We start from the raw sequence: 19939 nt of genomic DNA, 5'->3' as shown, positions 1-19939 counted from the left end.
AGTTCATTAAGTCTATTTAATTTTTTAAAATTACTAAGGAGGTTATTATTAGCATTAATAACTATAATTGTAATTCTCGTACTAATTTTACTATTAATTCTTATGGGAATCAAGAGCATGACATTAATGACACCATGATTTAAGAAAATCAAATCTACACATTTAAAAACAAAAATCAACCAATTAAAAAAATTCAAAATGTACTTGACTATTTATATTGTACGTCCTTATTCAAAATTCACAATATATATTTCAATCATAGGTCTTCAAATATTAAGGTTATTCCATATTTCAAGTAACATATTTCATTGAGGTTATTCCATATTTTTAATTACTATCTTTGTTGATAGATAATCATATCAATTATTGTCTTTGTTGGTAGATAATCATATAAATTTCTTATTCTTTTAATTATTGTCTTTGTTGGTAGATAATCATATAAATTTCGCATTCTTTTAATTATTGTCTTTGTTGGTAGATAATCATATAAATTTCTTATTCTTTTAATTATTGTCTTTGTTGGTAGATAATCATATAAATTTCTTATTCTTTTAATTATTGTCTTTGTTGGTAGATAATCATATAAATTTCGCATATATATTATTTATATTATTTCTCACTTTTTCAAATTGTGTTAACCAAATTTATCATCTTCAAATCTCAAACCAAATCATAGGTATGATTTTATTTTTGTTGTCTTTCAATTTTTTCTTCATTTGTGATATATATAATTTATTTATCATATAAATTTCACATATTTTATTCAACAATTATCTACCATCTTTAACTCTCAAACTCACTCAAGGTATAATTTTATATTCTTTTAATTATTGTCTTTGTTTTTAAATTTATTTTATATTATTTCAATTTTTTATTTGTAGACTGATTCAAATTTTCATTTGTTGATGAATGATTTGCAATTTCTATATAGGTGTACAAGACTAAGGAATACAAATCCACACATCCAACAACAAAAATCAACATTAAAATTATAAAAATTCAACATGTACTTAATTATTTATTTTGTATGTCCTTATTCAAAATTCACAATATACATTTCAATCATAGGTCTTCAAATATTAAGGTTATACCATATTTCAAGTAACATACTTCATTGAGACTATTCCATGTTTTGAATCAAATTAGGAAATATCAAATTATACTCATTATAATATAACATATGTTTGATTTATATTTTGTGTGAATTATTTTTTATTTATATGTTACTATCATTATGTTATTTAATTAAAAAAATCTCATTAAATCATAATATAATCTGTTTTCCAAATAGATTAAAAACAACATCCCATCTGAATATCTTATCAAATCATTCAATATGACAAAATAAGATATAACAATAGTATTATAATTAATAATCAAGGATTTGAAACATAATTAATATATTTGAAACTACAAATTAATACAGCTACACATAAAATAAATTATAAAATCAAGAATTTGTATATAAATCGAATACCTGTGAAGCACGGATTCGTCAAACACCCCCACGTATCGGTGTCTGACAAGTATCCGACACGGATATGCTCGGATTCCTGAAAGATACGTGTCCATAGAATATCTAAAAATTAAAAAATAAAATAAAATAAATATATATTAAGACACGTATCCGATTCGTTTTCAATAAAATATAGGATATATGGATTCGTTTTCAGTAAAGTATAGGATATAAAGATTCGTTTCCAATAAAAACATGATAAAATAGATTTGTTTCCAATAAAACAGGATAAGATAGATTCGTTTCCAATAAAACATGATAACATATATTCGTTTTCATTAAAATAAGATAAAATATATTTGTAATGGATGACAATGATTTTAGGATAGATTCCTTTTCATTAAAGTAGAATAAGATAGATTTCTTATGGAGGGCAATGATTTTAAATTTCCATTATATTTTTTACTTTAGATATTTTGATTTACACTTATAATTTTATCATATTTTATGTGTTTTTATTATTTTATACGCGTGTCTTTGTACGTATCGTATCGTGTATTTTGGAAAAAATATGTGTCGACGTATCGGATACTTATCGTACTCGACACGCGTATCAATATCCGTGCTTCATAGTCGAATACTATAAAACATAATGAGCGACAATGTGAAATTAATATAATAATAGTCCTATTTTTATTAAAATTATTACTGGAAAAAATATGTCATTGATTTGATTTTATTTAGATTATGTTCTTGATTCTTCTGCCTCTATTTTGTCAAGAACAATTATAATATATACAAATTTGTATGCATTAAAACACATATTTGATTTATATTTTGTTTGAATTATTTTTTAATATTTACTTTCAGGCGATGTTCAATGTATATATATTTTGTTTGGGGTTTAATGTTTGCTTCTAATATTACAATGTTACTATTACAATATTAAAATTACAATATTAAAACAATAATAACAATTGCTATCATAAAATATTTTAATTAAAAGATAACAATGATAGACATATTCAGAGACACATATAATTATTTTTATTAGGAATATATAAAAAAAACAACTCAATTATGAAAATATTCTTACTATTTTGATTAAAATTACAAGAAAATATTGCGTCAAATCCTAACATAATGTATTTTTCAAATAGATTAGAAACATTGTTCCATCCTAATATATAGCTCATCAAATCCTTGACTATAATAACATAAAACAATAGTATTAAAATTAATACTCAAGGATTTGAAACGTATAATTCAAACTATAAATTGATATAATCGAGCATAAGGTCAATTATAAAATCAAGAATTTGTGTATAAAAATCCAATAGAATAAAACATAATGACCCACAATCTAAATTTAATATAATAATAATGTTATTCTTATTAAAATTAATGTAAAAAATATGTCTTTGATTTAATTTATTATGGACATGTAAATGATTCTTCTAACTCTATTTTATTAAAAACAATCATAAGATATATACAATATGTATTCCAATCACATAATAAGTGTTCAAATATTAAAGCCTAGAATTTATTTACTTTATTTTAAAAATTTATATTTTATGAGTAAAAGATAATATAATGAACTTCTAATTTGTTAAAAAATTGTAACTCCCATAATTATCTTTTAGTTATTGAAATAATGATCGAAAGAAATACTCATGCTTCTTTCATTACGGATATTTTAATTAACAAATTACATTAATGTTATTTCATATTTTGAATCAACTTAGGAAGTACCAAATTATCCTCCTTATAACGTATATTTGATTTATATTTTGTGTGAATTATTTTTTATTTATATGTCACTATCATTATTTTATTTAATTAAAAGATAACAGAGAATAATATAAGTCCTTTTATTAGGAGTATATAAAAATAACTACTCAAATATGAGAGTCTTTCTACTATTTTGATTAAAATTGTCAAGAAAAAAAAATCCTGTCAAATCCTAATATATTCTGTTTTTCAAATAGATTAGAAACATTATCCCATTTAAATAGGTCATCAAATCATTCACTATGACAAACTCATTAGGTTAAATATAAAATAACAACCTCCAAGGTTACACTCTATGATACTTAACGTACACAACAGTTATTTCCCTTATACTATACAATCTTCAAATTCAATTCTTCAAACTCAAACTCATGCCAACAAGAAAACACTTCACCTGTGCAAATTCACGGGTATCCTACTAGTAAAAGATAAAAAGGGTATGCACAATATGTATAAAAATTTATAAACAACTAGTATACTATTTAATATTTATTTATATTATTTTTTATGAATAAAATGAATGTTAAATAATAAGTTCATTCTATATAAAACTCTTATATTGTTAGTACATTCATTTTTCTCTAAGATAAAAGAAGATTGTAAAATATATACACCGACAATGTAAAGATGTATACACATATACTCAAACATTCACCATTCATTTGAATTATTTTTTTGAAAAGTTAAAAATAATTAAATATTTATTTGGATAACATATCCTCTAAAGAGTGTAAATATGGAGTAAGATATGATTTTTGGTGCAATTCAATAACATAATCGAATATAAAGACATGGTTTGATTCATTTTAATTAAATATAAATTTTATTGTACAATCCAAACCGATCAATAATTATTTGGTTCGGTTGGATTATGCAGTTTTCTTGTTTTTTTAAATCATAGAGACATTATTTGCCTATAACAAGGAAATATTATAGTTATTACAATTCATAATTAGTAAAATATCAAATTAGTAACATGTATAATATTACAATTAGTAACATATCTAACAATTTAATAACATATATTACATTAACATATAACAATTTAGTAAGTATTAACCTATATAACAATTTAATAATATACATACCAATACAATTCTTAACCAACAACATATATATCAATTAGTAACATATATAATATCGACATATAACATTTTATCGTATATACTAATTTCAAACTTAATATCATGAAAAGTTAAAAGATAAATTCCAAACCAGTAAGATATTGGAAAAGTATACATGTATATATCAATTTAGTAAATATTAAATATATAAAATTTAGTAACATTCATAACAATAAAGTTCACACAAAATTAGAATCTAAGTCACGAGATTGACTCAAGAATTCAAACAATAACATAACATTACTCCATAATATCTATTTCTTTAATATGCGCTTCAATTCGAGCGGTTCTTAAATATAAAAAACCATAAATAGAACTTAAACGGTTTCTTAAAAAAACCAATCAAAATCGTGAAACCAAACTATGTTTTGTGGTTCGGTTGGTCCTACCGATTTTGCAAGTTAAATAGTTTATCGTTTAACACTTAGTAACATATATGACATTAACAATATAACAGTTTATCGTATATGCAAAATTCAAACTTAATATTATGAAAAGTTAAAAAATAAGTTACAAACCATTAAGATAATGGGAAAGTAGTACATGTATATAATAATTTAGTAACATTCATAACAATAAAATTCACACAAAATTGGAATCTAAGCCACAAGATTGACTTAAGCATTCAAACAACAATACAATATTACTCCATAGTATCTATTTCGAGGTTCGGTTCGAATGGATCATAAATCTCAAAAATGATAAACCAAATCGAACTTAAATGTTTCCTTAAAAAAAGGAAACCGAACCATATTTTGTAGTTCGGTTCGGTTGGTTCCACTAATTTTGAGAGTTATACCAGAACCACTTACATCCTAATCATTTATAGTATTGGACCAAAATAAGGATATGTGACAAGCAAAAATATTGAACAATTTTGAATTCTGATTATAAACTATTTTTAATTAAATAAATATGAAATTGAAGAATTTTTTTAGATTGTATTTGAGTACAATACTCCTAAATATTTCGAAGTAGTTTAACTCATTTATTTGCAAGTATGTTGTTCTACATAAATTTCTAGAAGTTGGTGTATGTCCAATCATTCTATTTAAATCCTTATATGCATGCATAACTAAAAATTAAATAAATTTATTTCAAATCATTAATAAAAGTATGTTCAATAACATTAATCATAAATCATGTAATAATCTATATTTGTAAGTTTATAGAATGAGTATGATTCTCACCATTCTATACCTTTTTTTAGCCATCTTCATAATGGGATGATGATTTTCTAATTCCGTGAATTATATTTTTTAAATGATAAATTTAGGATGAAAAGGGAAGTTGTTCAAACTAATATATATGAATGATAAGTTTGAGGTGAGAATATGTCATGGCTCAAAAACTTACATTAACATGTCTATTAGAGTATAATCATATATATATATATATATATAAATGTATTGTTAGTGTAAAATTCATACATATTCACTATATTATTTATCATTTATTTCTATTACTAATCATATTATAATATAATCATATTATAATATATATCTATATATATAAATAAATGTATTGTTAATGTAAAATTCATACATATTTACTATATTATTTATCATTTAGTTCTATTATTAATATTTAAGAGTTGATAATAATTAAATAGGAATAAAAAATAATTCAATAACAATGTAAAGAAGTGGAACATTGACAATTCATACATTTTATTGTATCTTATAACTGTGTGTTCTTACTCTTCTTTCACTCTATATCTGGATCTAACTCTCCAAGCAAGGAAGCACACTCAAACATTTCATTTTCATTATTTATACTTTATTCAAATGTGAGTGTTGTTGTTTTGAAGTAATTCGGCAATATTACAAAGTTGATATAGAACAATGTAAACAAACAAATATTTTCCTATTCCTCACACCAAACCAACCTAAACCCTCCAAATTCTGAAACTATTTGCATTAATGGAAAACATCTTTGTAGATTGGTTAAAATATGGTTTCATAATCTGACATGTGAATAATGTTTTCTTGGTGATGAAGCAAGTGAGAACATTACAAATTAGGATAGTTGACCGATATCAAAAAGATAAGATGAATTGATTTCTTTGTATCCGATTTTAAAATCACGATTTCAAACTCAATTATTCATTTTACTCCATTACGAAAGTCCAATTTATAAATTGGTTACAAGGTGTCATTTTTCTCAAGTCATTGAACCACTTCAAACTGCAATTAACCATTAAGTGATCCAGATGAGGAGTAGGGGTGGCAATTGAATGGTTTGAATGGATTTAGATTTGGAATCTAATGGATGGATAAAAAACTATCCATCAATCCATATAAATTCATTACATCACATTTTTGAATTATCCAATTCATCTATATTCAATGGATTCCAATTCATTCATGTATTCCTTGCTTGTGGCGAACCTCATAGCTTAGCAAGTTTCCATGCTTGTGGCGATTTCCCCCTCCAAATCTTTTCCATTTCCCTCACCAAAACAACCCCAAATGCCCACAATTCACCAAAAATGAATTACAGTTTAAAAAGCTCAAGACTTCAAGCTAAAACGATCATAATTCTAAGGCAGCCCCCTGGAGGTTGTCATCAAGTGGTCATCAGAGCTAGTTTTGGCTTGAAACCCAAGTCATGGCCAATGAGGCCAACCAAAGGACAAACATCCTCCTTTTTAGGTGTTTGGTCCAAGGAAACATTTGCCTGTTAAGTATTGATGGTGGTTGTACCAACATGGCTAGTTCAAGGTTAGTTTCAAAACTAAATGTTCCTTTTTCAATAGGGAAATATGAAGATGTAGTTCTTTGTGATGTGGTTCACATGGAGACCAGCCATATACGTTTGGGTCGTCCATGGCAAATGGATAAGAGAACCATCCATGATGGATTCTCAGACAAATACACCTTTTTTCACCAAAACCGAAAGAGGTTGTTATGTCCCTTATCTTCTGCACAAGTGATTGAGGATCAGAAGACTTTGAAGAAAAAAATTGAGGAGGAGAAAAAGGAAATTGTGTGTAAAAAGGAAATTGAAAAAGAGGGAAGTGAGAATATTTTGGTTCCAAAACAGCCCCTACCATCACTCCATGGTAAACAAATTTTTTTTACTATAAACAAGTCTTTGCCTAGTTTTATTCACAAGATTTTGCAAGACTTTGGAGTGATCCTTATTAAAGAAGAAGAACATATCCATCCACACTTTTTGGAGGCTGACTTTTACATTGTGCAAGTTGTTCATATGGATGTGATTAGGACAAGCCTTGATGACTCAACTCTTACGGAGTTTTATAAGGATGAATGTTTCCTCGCAAAATTAATTTTTGGTGCATGTGTTATTGCTGGACTATTCATCATGGGTATAACCAATGATGAATATGTGGAGAATTGGTTCAAACAATTCAAGAAGATGGTCTTTGATCCAGGAGGTGGTATATAAATTTGAGGACAAATTCTTTTCAAAAGGAGGGTATGATGTAAACCAAGGGGGCGAGCTATGATTTTTGGAATCCATGTTCTTGCAAAGAATTCATAACATAGTTTGGTTTATTTTATTTGCATTGTTATTAATAAATGAGAATTTAATTCTGATGTAGTCGTAGGATTTATGTTTATTTTTCATTCAATTATTTTAGTATTTAATTTGATGTATTTTGGGGATTGAGAAATTATTTATTTCCTTGTAATTTGGCCTAGTAGTGGCTAAGTGGTGTAGCATAAACAATGTGGCATAAAAATAGGAACAATGTAACAATTTCAGAACCAACTTGTGGCTATACTGAAGGGATGAAGAGAAGATGATCAAGTCCACTCAAGCAAGAAAATTCTATTATTAATTCAGTTAGATTAATTAGAGGAATTTTCAAGGCTAATTCAAATTCAAATCTTCAAAAATTCAACAACTCAATCCAACCGAAATTGATCAAATCAAATTAGATTAGGCTTGTTTAGGATTTTGTTAGTTAGGATTTTATCTTCAAATTTCAATTTGTTAAATTAGCTCTTATCTTTATCTTTTCAGCAAGACAAATCTGTCTATTTATAATTTTGTTTATTCATTAATAAAGTTAAGTTTGTTTTTGAGAAAAATTGGATTGAATTCCTAAAGTTGAGTCAAAGCTCCTTAATTTGAACTTATCAAGTTTCTTATTCTTGTGGTATTCTAAGACTCACCACCCTCTCGGTGTGACATCTAAATTCTTATCAATGATCTTTCCTTGTGGTGAATATAATTGACTTATCAAGCTCTTGAGCTTGTGTCGTCTTCATCTTCATATCTTTTCCATCTTTCCCCACAAATTTATCCTCAAATTGTCTTAAAAATCTCTATCAATACCAACACCGAATTCTGATTTATAAAGCTCTTAACTTCAAGCTAAAGTGATCCTACAATCAAAGGCACACCCTAGAGGTTGTCATCAGATATTCAACTCACTTATTTTTTAATTTGAACAAAACATTTTTAATAAAGCAATTTGAAGAAAAAAATCTTTTAAAAATTATTATTTAATAAAGCATTTTCAAATATCAATTTAAAAAAACATTTTTAAAAAGTGTTTTTAAAAAAACACTTTTTTAAAAATAAATTTATTAACAAACACTTTTAAAAGTGTTTTTTTTATAAGCACTTTTATAAATGTGAATTTGTGAAGTTTTTTATAAGCACTCTTATTGGCAAGAATCTTTGGTGCAACATAATTGGTAGGAGTGTAAAAGTTCGGTTCAGTTTTTGAAGCAATTTAGAGCGAAGCGAACACAAAGATATGGTTCAGTTCTACTCAATTAACTGCAAATTTTAATTAGGAAATGAACCGAATCGTCCATTATCAACACTATCTATTGGATTATATCCATTTAAATCCATTAATTCTAACGGATGGATTTGAATAAATTTAATTTGAATGGACTTAGATGGATTTTGGATTATCGATAATTTCACTACCCCTACTAAGTAGGATTTGTCCATGACATATATATACACATGCGCCATCATATTCAATATACAAGAGTTGTTTTTTAAATACATTCTCCAAATTCTACCGAAGCATCATATGTTATATTTCACTTTTCAAATTCATCTATTTATAACCATCAAGTTCACTTACTTTTCTTTTCCATTAATTTTGTTCTTTAGTTGTCAATAATTAGTTTTTGGTCTATTAATATTTTTTATCGGTAAAAGTATATATTAGAAAAAGAGTACTAAGAGTACTGAAATAATACATAAAATTGGTGAACAACATCAATCTGAAAAAGAAAAGGAAATCTCCTATAGAGATGAGAACAAAACCAATGGCCTAACCTTCACGAAATCAAAGATACCAATAGCATGAAAGGGTCCCTAGTTAAAAACAACACTATTCCTTAAAAGTCAAGTAAACTATAACGTTGCAAGCCGAATTATCAAACCCTAATTATTCACATTGTAGCACTTGAAATAATCAACAAGATGCAAATGAACCTCCAAAAAAGATATCGCATGCACCACATCCTTAATCGCATTTTTACCAATGACAAAAGACAAGTGCACATTAAAACCGCTATGAAATAGATTTATATTCGTTGGGACACGAACTAGCAACACCAGCAAAGAAAATGCAATAACTTTTAACGGAGGGAATTAATTTAATATTTAAAAACACTAAAAAATTGGATAACTTTTGATTCAATTCAATCATATACTTGTAATACATTAATTTTATTGTATCTTTAATATTTTATATATGTATTATATATAGTTCTATCATCTTGTTTAAATACATTAGTATATCCTTATTATGGTTTAAATAGGTTTTGGTTCCTAAAAATATGATGACTTTTTTATTTGGTAATATTTAATCTTATTCATTTATTCCTTTAAAATATAAAAAATCATATACTTATAAAAATATTAATAAAATCAGAATCAAATTTATTTTATCCTTATTTATTATATCATAATTATAATATTCTGTAATATTTAATTTAAAACTATTGCATAGTACGAGACACATGCAAGATAATTAACGGCTTTAGTTGGTCTGGAACAAACACCTCGTAAATTAATTATCAATAAGGTGTTGGTTTAGTGGTGTAATATCTTATTGGATCCCAAGATAACTAAAAGTCAATGATTCAATTCTTATGAGGAACATTTGTTGGGAAAGACAACCACACAAACACCCCATAAGAGATTAGTTTTTTTAATAAGGAAATATCTTTAATATTACGAAAAAAAACAAAAAAAACAGACTAGTGAAAGATTGATGAGCTACGTGAAAATTTATAAGTCAGCCGAAGCGTATGAATTATGAGATGAAAGCCCACCTTGAAAAATTAACTGATTAATTGTTTCATAATATATGACATTATTCACATCAACATTTTATCTTTTTGTAATGCATCGAATTTAATAGCAGTTAAATAGATGAACAGATTGGAACTCAACTAAAATTAAGCCTCCCCAATTATAGTCCATTCCAGTCTGGGTTTAAAAACATTGGCACTCACTTCATTTCAACCTTGAAAATCATGTTCGAATTCCTAAATTTTGCGTTAATTTAGTATTAATTGATCATCGTGATTATAAAAAAAAGTTGATCATCGTGCTTATCAAAAAAAAAATCGCCATCGTGTTATCCTGTAGAAAATAAGATACGTTTACCACGTGTGATTAATAAAAATTACAACAAAAAAAACGTGTTTAGACTTTAGACTTTAGAATGATATTTGACATATATTTTTTCATCACTCCCGTTAAGCATGTTTAATATAGATATCAAACAAATTTTATCTTACCACCAATATGAAAATTATGGCCCGTTTGGAATGATCGTGAGTTTTCAGTTTTTGTTTTGAAATGTTACTATTTTAAAATGACACTCATGAAGAGAAAAAGGATTTTAATTGATTTTAAAAACTATATTAAAGCACTTTTTACGTCAATTTTAAAAATAAAAAATTATTGTTGTTTTTCTTTTAAAAATATATTACTCCACCAACAACACTAATCACTACACCACCACGATCATCTCCATCATTATGGATAAATATCATCTTTGTTGTTAACTGTAATTACTATCGACGAGCGGGACCCAACCCTACTTGCTAACCCAGTATGATCCAATAGGATCGGGTTCAAAAAATAGACTCGGTTGATATTTAAGGTTAGGTAGGAACCAAGCATGACCTGACATGTCCTCTCTCATTGTCACTCACTCATCATTTTTGTATGTGTTTATACTCAGATGTGTAAAAAGTAATGATATCATTTTGCTCGATAGTATCATTGATTCTTTATTTTTTCTTTATATATACATTTATACTACCTAATAAAGGGGAAACACAAAATAACCACCTCAAAACATGCTGTAATTTGTTATTCCCTATTTTGCCCTCATATCTTCTCATTTCTACAAAAAAAAAATCCATATAACATTGTCTTCTTATAACATTATCTTTTATAACATTACTATCTTATAACATTATCCACAAAAAACCATATAACATTATCTTCTCACACTATATTTCATTAATCTTCTTACACTTTTTGTCTCTAATAAGTTTCTATGTAAGATTTCTTATATTAAATTATTTTTTAAAGAATATAAGACAAAAATAATACATATCAAAAAAATAAGAATGTGAGTCGATAGGCACGAAGTGCCGATTGACACACTAGTAATTAATAATATATATACATATATCATTTTATATGTCAAATTATATATTTATAATAAAAAATAACAGTGAGAAATTTTTATCTAAAATGAATATGCATTATATTTAATCAGGTCTAGGGTCGAGTCGGGTTTAAAGGCTGACTCGATCGATATTTAGGGTCAGATCCGGGTTGAAGAAAATTACTCGACCAACATTTAGGGTATGGTAAGGATAAACTTTAACTCGTCTCAACCTGACTCATGCTCAACCCTAGCAATTACATTGTCCACTATCATCATTAATAATGTCATTACCATTAGACCCGACTACCAATGTCGTCATGGGTTGTCACTAGTCACAACCACCACCTTACCTATTACTAGCATTTCCGTCACCCTAGCCACTATTGTTACCATGGGCATAACCCTCATTGCAATGACAACTACCACTCGCATAGTTGTTATTGTATACTAACCAATAAATTAGTTGTTATTTTAATTAAATGTGTTGTCAGAAAACTTATAAATAGTATTGTATCCATGTGAACTTGATTGATATTAAATTATTTAGCAAATCTACTTAAATTGGGAGAATAAGAGTTTTGGTTGGAAAATTTAATTAACGAAAGAAAAAGTAAAATAAGAGTAAAAGATGACAAATTTGAATTGACGGTTAAGAACCTGAGATAAATTTTCGCTATTGAACCTCTAACTTCCAATATATAGTCACATAATAAAAATGATTATTCTTACGAATTTCTCAACATTATCTTTTATCTGTTTACCAATTCCTTGCTTAAACATGTCAATGATTTAATTAACCAAATCTCAATCCATTGACAAATTAATCAATCAATCCTAAGAAATTGGGTATTATAATGACTACTTTAATTAACTTCATTCCTAAAATTAACATGTTACTATATGACATACTCTATATTCAGTTTAAACATGAAATACTCATCACACATATTCAAACCTAAATAATGTATTTGAAACATGATGAAATAATATTTGAAACACAACCATATCGAATACATCAAGTTTAAATAGTTAGATACAATATCGTACAATAGATATTTAGCTCCTCATTCTCAATGAAACCAATGTCCTAGTATTGTAGACATTCTTCTTCTTCCAAGAATATTATAAAGAGTTGTGTCGTATTCAACCCTCCCCTTTCATCCTCCTCGTAGTCCTTAATAATCCTAATTGTAATGTAATTATGTTATTGTGTTCAAAAATTATGATCAAATTTATTTTTTGTTACGTTTTCATAGATATCATATTTTCATGCAAATGTGATTAAAATGGATTTGTCCTTGGTTATACTTACATGCAAATGTGATATTTAATTGATTAATTTTAGATATTTGATTTCGTTAAAATTGAGTTTAAAAAATGTGATTTATCTTTCCATTTATTATTTAAAATCAAATTTAGAAAAAGTAACCAGTATAAAATTTAAACCAAAACAAAAGTTGCATTTTTTAAACCTCAAGCAAAAAAAACATAATTTTTGTTAAAACCAATTATATCCACAATTGGGTAAAGAAATAGTACATTTTGGTTACTAAATTATTCTTCAAATAAATATATTTCTCATGAACCCAACATTTGTCATTTGGCCTAATAGGCTGTGACAGATTTAGTTTTGGAATGAAAGTGGAAGGAAAGAAAGTAGAAGGAAAGAAAAGTAGTAGAAAATGATATGATAATTTTATTGTTTTGTATGATTGAAAATTGAAGGAAAGTGAGAGGAAAGAAAAACACATTTACATATAATGTATTGAAAATGACATAAGTGCCCTCATTATATCTATATAATTATGTAAATATCTAATTTTTAAATTCCATAACTAAATAATTTATTTTTAATAATATTAATTAATATTTTTAAGTAACATATAATCTAAGTTCAATAACAATATTTGTTTATAAAATTCAAAGAAAATCATTAACATTTTACATACATCTTTTTTATAATAGAAAAAAATATAACTGATATTCGATAATCACTTTTATATTTTTTATCATCTCACTTCTACATATTTGTGTTTTATCTTTCTAATTTATTTATTATTTGTTACTTTGTTGATAATTTTAAGTAATGAGATTTCTTTTTTCTTTTCACTTCATCTTTTAGCATACATAATTACTATTTATTTGTGAGCTCAGAAGCAAAAATAAAATTAAGTTAACTAATTTCACATAAAAATGAATATAAGCAAAGAAATTACTACATTGTATTTATTTTCACTTAGATTATTGTTTTTTAATTCATGATGAAGGGCAATTTTGGAATTTTTGATGGTTTTCTTTCCTTCCCAACTTAGGGAGGAAAAGTTTTTTGTGGGACCCATGCATAATTTTTCCTTCCTCCCTATTTAATTTTGAAACCAAAGGGTGGAAATTTTCCACCACTTTTCTTTCCTCCTCTTTTCTTTTCTCTTGTTTTCTATACAACCAAACATAGTGTTAGGAATTAGAGTTAGATTGTGTAGCATACGTAAAATTTAAATAATAAATATCATCAATTATAAAGGATGAAAAAATTAATAAAAAAATTACAAAATTTAAATATATTTAATAAAAAAATTACATATTTGACAATTAATCTCTATGTGATTTCACATTTTGAAATCATTAAATGAACAATTTAATGTCAATATTGTTGAACACTTCTTGTTAAATATAAGTCATTAGACAATCATTCATTCACGCATCTCTCATTCGATTACGCAAATTATTTTTCCCAATTTTTATAGTTGAAAAAAATCTTTTCATAATTGTATTGTCAACTTCAAAAGAAGATAAACCAATGCTTCCACTTTAAACCAACTTATCTAAAAAATATTGATTTATTTCAAATAAGCAAATTGAACATTATTATGCATAATTGTCACGTGTGATGTAATTTTCAAGTTGATTATCAAACATTACCAAATCAGTTAAACAAAAAATCACTTAGCTAAATTTTGCAAATCTAATCACTTCTGTCATATCAAAACTAGAGAAAAATCGATTAGATTCAAAAAAAATATACGAAGAAGCAAATGATTATTTGTTTAAGATAAATGATCATGAAATCCCTTAAGTTGAATGTCCACAATGTTATAGAATAACTCAATACAATAAAAATTATTTACTTTCCACCAAATATGTTATTTACAAAAAAAAATGGTTTATAGAGCTATAAGTGGTATACATAAACAGAGAGGATGTGCAAATGAATACAAATACCATCATCTGGAGTGATGGGATGACTAGAGATTCAATGAAGATTTAAATCACTCAATCAAAGTTTGTAACAAAGTGTAATATTTAAGCAGTGATAATATAAAGATTTATACGCAGTCAATATATTTATATATTTTATTTGAATTATTTTTTAGGGGAATCGAAAATGATTAAAAATGAATGGTAAATAATATGTAGACAATATAAAATTTCTTATACTATTAGTGTATATATATTTTTCGCAAAGCATCTTTTCAATTCAAAATCAATTTTACTATAAAATTGTCAAATATATTAATAGGAATTTAAAATCACATTTACCCCTTCAAAAAGAGTTTAGGGGCTCCAAACGGAAAACCAATCATATATTTAGGCGTGCAGCCTCATTGTTGTGCTGTGTGAGTAAGTGATACAATGATCACTCACACCGGCGTGTTTTGCGCTCGTGTGCCGGCCTCATATCCCTCCTCACGTGCCTCCATCTGCAATATGAACCGAAGCCTTACAATAAATATAAAATCTATAAGTAAATATTTATACATATATATTTTATTATCTATCATTTATTTAGAATATTTTTGAAAAGTTAACAAAAATTAAATATCAATAGTGTCTAATATACTGATAATATATAAAACTCATACACTATTAATACATACTCATTAGTAATGTTTTTGTATAATGTTACTTAGGGCAGTGCTTAACGTCTCTGAGGCCTCTGACAAAATTTTGGTTGAGGCTTAATCAAATAGGAGCATATCTTTTGTTCTCTATGTACCACTTTCTTTGATCAGTTAAAAAATATTTTATTATTAAATTTAAATGTATATTTTCTAACCAATCAAAATAAGTGTCACAAAAGGTGATACACTCTACTGATAAAGCAAATGTTGACCCTAATCAAATATAATTTGAGAATATACAATATTACTCTATCATATATCATTTATATTTAATTATTATTGGTATTTCTAAAAGAAAATTTAAAAAATAGTGGCTACATATAATATATTACATTATTACATAGATTATATGCTCATACAATTTATCAATTTTGTTGTGGCTTAATCTAAGGTAACTTATCAATTCTGAAGGAAATATGGTGAATAAATTTAGGATTGAGGAAAATAAAGACGGAAAGGGATGCGGAGAGTCATGAGAGAAAATTTAATTAAAATATATAAGATAACGGATAAAATTATGAGATAAATAATTAGAAAAAAAGTCAGTGATGCAATTATTAGTCACAAGAATCATTCAGGTATTAAATTGGGAAATCATCATGGACTTGCTTTGCCTATGAATATTTCTTTAGTTTTGCAATCTTTTTTTCATTATTGTTTGTGCTTCGGTCCCCCATCGTACCGCAACAACATTATGTTGATATTACTATTAATTTATATTAGTGACATCAAAAATATAAAAGCTCACTAGAATATAACACAACAAAAATCCAAATTAGTAATAATGTTGATGATCCTTACACGATTGACTCGTTGGCTAAGCCACAACTACAGTAATATAAAGGATTTTCAACCTCAACGTTCATTAATTATGTATTTAAGCACCCAAAGACCTATGTCTTTAAATTTCCAAGAAAAGTGTTTAGTCATTCATCAATAAAGTAAATTTTTACTTTCATTAAAATTGTTCTAATAAATAAGAATTAAATGTAACATTTTTCGAAATGTGAAACCATCATTTTTCAATGCAAGATTAGATATCTATGTTCTCTTTCTTAAATAATACTATCAGAGCATTGGTTAACTTTCCTGATATCCGCAATAAAATTGTTTAATAAATTCCTACTAAATGAGTTTAATAATCGCTTTGAAAGACTACAAGTCTTTGACCTTTGCTAAAATTAGTATAGGTATAGCTGCCTAGTTGAGATTATTTCCTTGACTCTTCTCCGATAGAAGAAATTTGAACTTTGATGGAAAGTAGGTATTTTCCACTTCCACTATGGAGTTGGTTCCCATTCATGTTGTGCATGCCCAAGTTTTTGTGTTTTCCATAAGCAAATTAGTTTTAAGATACAATAACCATTGTAAAAAAACTATAAATGATTGTCTCTTAAAAAATATATAAATAACTTAGAATAAGAAAAATGATAAGTGAACTGATATTGTAGAAAAATTATATCACCAGTCAACTTGTTAGTATCCAAACCCCACGATAATCCATTAATTCTTATAGTGGCTAACATTTAGATCATATGACATGTGTGAAATACGTTAAGATCGTATTTATTGTTATGCTTGTTCAGTGAAGCGTTGGGAGAAAAAAATTGGATAAATTTTTCTTTCCGATAAGTAGAAGGGTAATATATCTTCTATCGCAAAAATATATTATTGTATGCATTATTCACTTATAATTAATTAAAAAAATATATTTAAATTAAAAATTTAATAATTAAATATTTTTCTGATCAATTATAATTGGTGATACATAATTGTCATGTCAACACATTAAATAAGAAGACATGTGTGTTACTTTGGTCAAAATGTCTATTGATCACCACAAAAGGCAATGATCACATGGATAATTATAAATTCCTCCACCTCATATTTCAAAGAGAAATACATTAAATTAAGTTTATAAAGTAAAAAAAATGTCATCTCACTGATCTAAAAAATATATCGCGCTGACCTAAAAAAATGTTATCATTCTTATCTTATTTGGAACTTATTTAAAAAAAGTTAGGGATTTAATTTTATGTCATGTGATAATAAAGGTTTACATTCAATGAATGATAAGATGAATCATATGGTACAAGGAAAAACTTCATTGTATTTTTTTATATTATTAAGGATATCTCTCATCATTTTAGGTAAGAAACTAATTCTTTTAGGCTGTATGATTATCTCTCGAAACAAATTTCGTTCTCGGAAATAACATTTATTTTGTTTATTGGGATAAGGAGGAAGACAAAGTTTAAAAACAATTTAGTAATTTTAAAAGAAAACAAAATGTCATAGGAAAAAAATTACATTTACCCTTAAAAAAAATAACCTTATTATTTTCCCTCATCCCTTCCAAATTTTCAAATCAAACCACCACCTATACTCCATCAAGCTTCATCCGTTAGCGTATTAAAGGTGGATAAGGTTCTAACTAATTTATTAAAAAACTATAGAAACTTTTGACCATAAATATATAAATAATTCCATGTTTGTAAAGGTGAAGAGGTGACATTATTGTATAGTTTTGGACCAATCGCCGCAAATATATCAGACATTGGCAAAAATAAATAATACTTTAATTTATTAATATGATGAATGATTGAGATACGATGGAAATTATCACAATAATAATTTAAAATATAAGGTTTTATTTTCTTGAAATATGAAAAGAGAAGAATAACATATATCACAAACACCCTACATTTGTCGGGTGTGCGGAAAAAAAATACGAAATAGATTCATGTCCAAAATTTTATAATATGCAATTTTTTACTAAACTTTAAAAATACATGCAAAATTTGTACTCAGCTTTACTTAAAAAATATTCCAACCAATTTAAACTTTAGCGTCTTAGATAATAATAAATTATTTTACCCTCAAACCACAATAAAAGAATCTTGTGTATATTTTTAACATTGAAGAACTAAATTAGATCCTCCATCATGTTAAGCTCAGGCAGTGAAATGTGCAGAAGTGCTCATGGGGTAATTAATGCAAGCATATGGTGGTGTTTTATCTAAGTGACTTTCCACTTGACCATTTCCCATTGAAAGGAAAAAACAGGCTTTTGAGGGGATCATCCATGTGGCGCAATCGGTATTGGCAGAATCCTCATTATGGAATAAGGATGATGATGAAAAACAATGTCCAAAGTCTATCATTCACTAAAAGTAATGAAGTAAAAACAGAAAAAATAATAAATATTTAATTTTTTAATCGTCGTATTTATGTATTTATGTTTTTATTTATATATGACAAACTTTAATATATGTTTTTGGACAACATATCATTCTTTTTAACTGATTAGGTGGCTTACCCATATGGTAAATTTGGCTTTGTTATTTGCCCAACATAGTGATGAATGAGTATTGGTTCCCATATACAGGGACCGAAGTGGTGCACTAATCAGCCTCTTTATTTATAGTGGAGAGAAATAGCATATAAGCATCAGACATCTCTTACTCACATGAGTTTAAATGATAGCAAATGTAGTTAATTAGAGAAAGATTTTACATCAATTTGTAAAATTATCCTATAGAGGAGATTTTTTTTTAAAAGAGGGTGACTTATAAATCTGGGATTAAAAGAGTATCATTTAAAGTTTGTTTATATAAACCACAAAAAATGTTATTTTTATTTTATTTTTAGGAAACTGTTTATCGTTTCCATATTATAATGTGTTATTATTTTATCACACTTTATTATAATGATTGTTTTCTCTTTCTACATTAAGTGAAAATAAGGGTGTCATAAACAAAAATAATTAATTTTGTCTCGAGTTTTGAAAACAACATATAAATAGGAACACATTTTAAAAAAATGTAGTATACAATATTCAAGAATGAATTTAAATAATGTTTAATATTTATATAGGCAGTACATAATTAGTATATTATCAACCAATTATTTCTATTACTTTTTAAGAGTTAATAATAAAAAACATAAATAATAAATAATATAGTAACAATATATATAACTCATATATTGTAGTGGATATGTTTTCTCTCTCTTCAAGAATTTAATAAAA

The sequence above is a fragment of the Lupinus angustifolius genome, chromosome LG11 (genome assembly GCF_001865875.1).
Source record: "Lupinus angustifolius cultivar Tanjil chromosome LG11, LupAngTanjil_v1.0, whole genome shotgun sequence".
Lineage (NCBI taxonomy): Eukaryota > Viridiplantae > Streptophyta > Magnoliopsida > Fabales > Fabaceae > Lupinus > Lupinus angustifolius.
Note: the sequence above shows the minus strand (reverse complement) of the source record.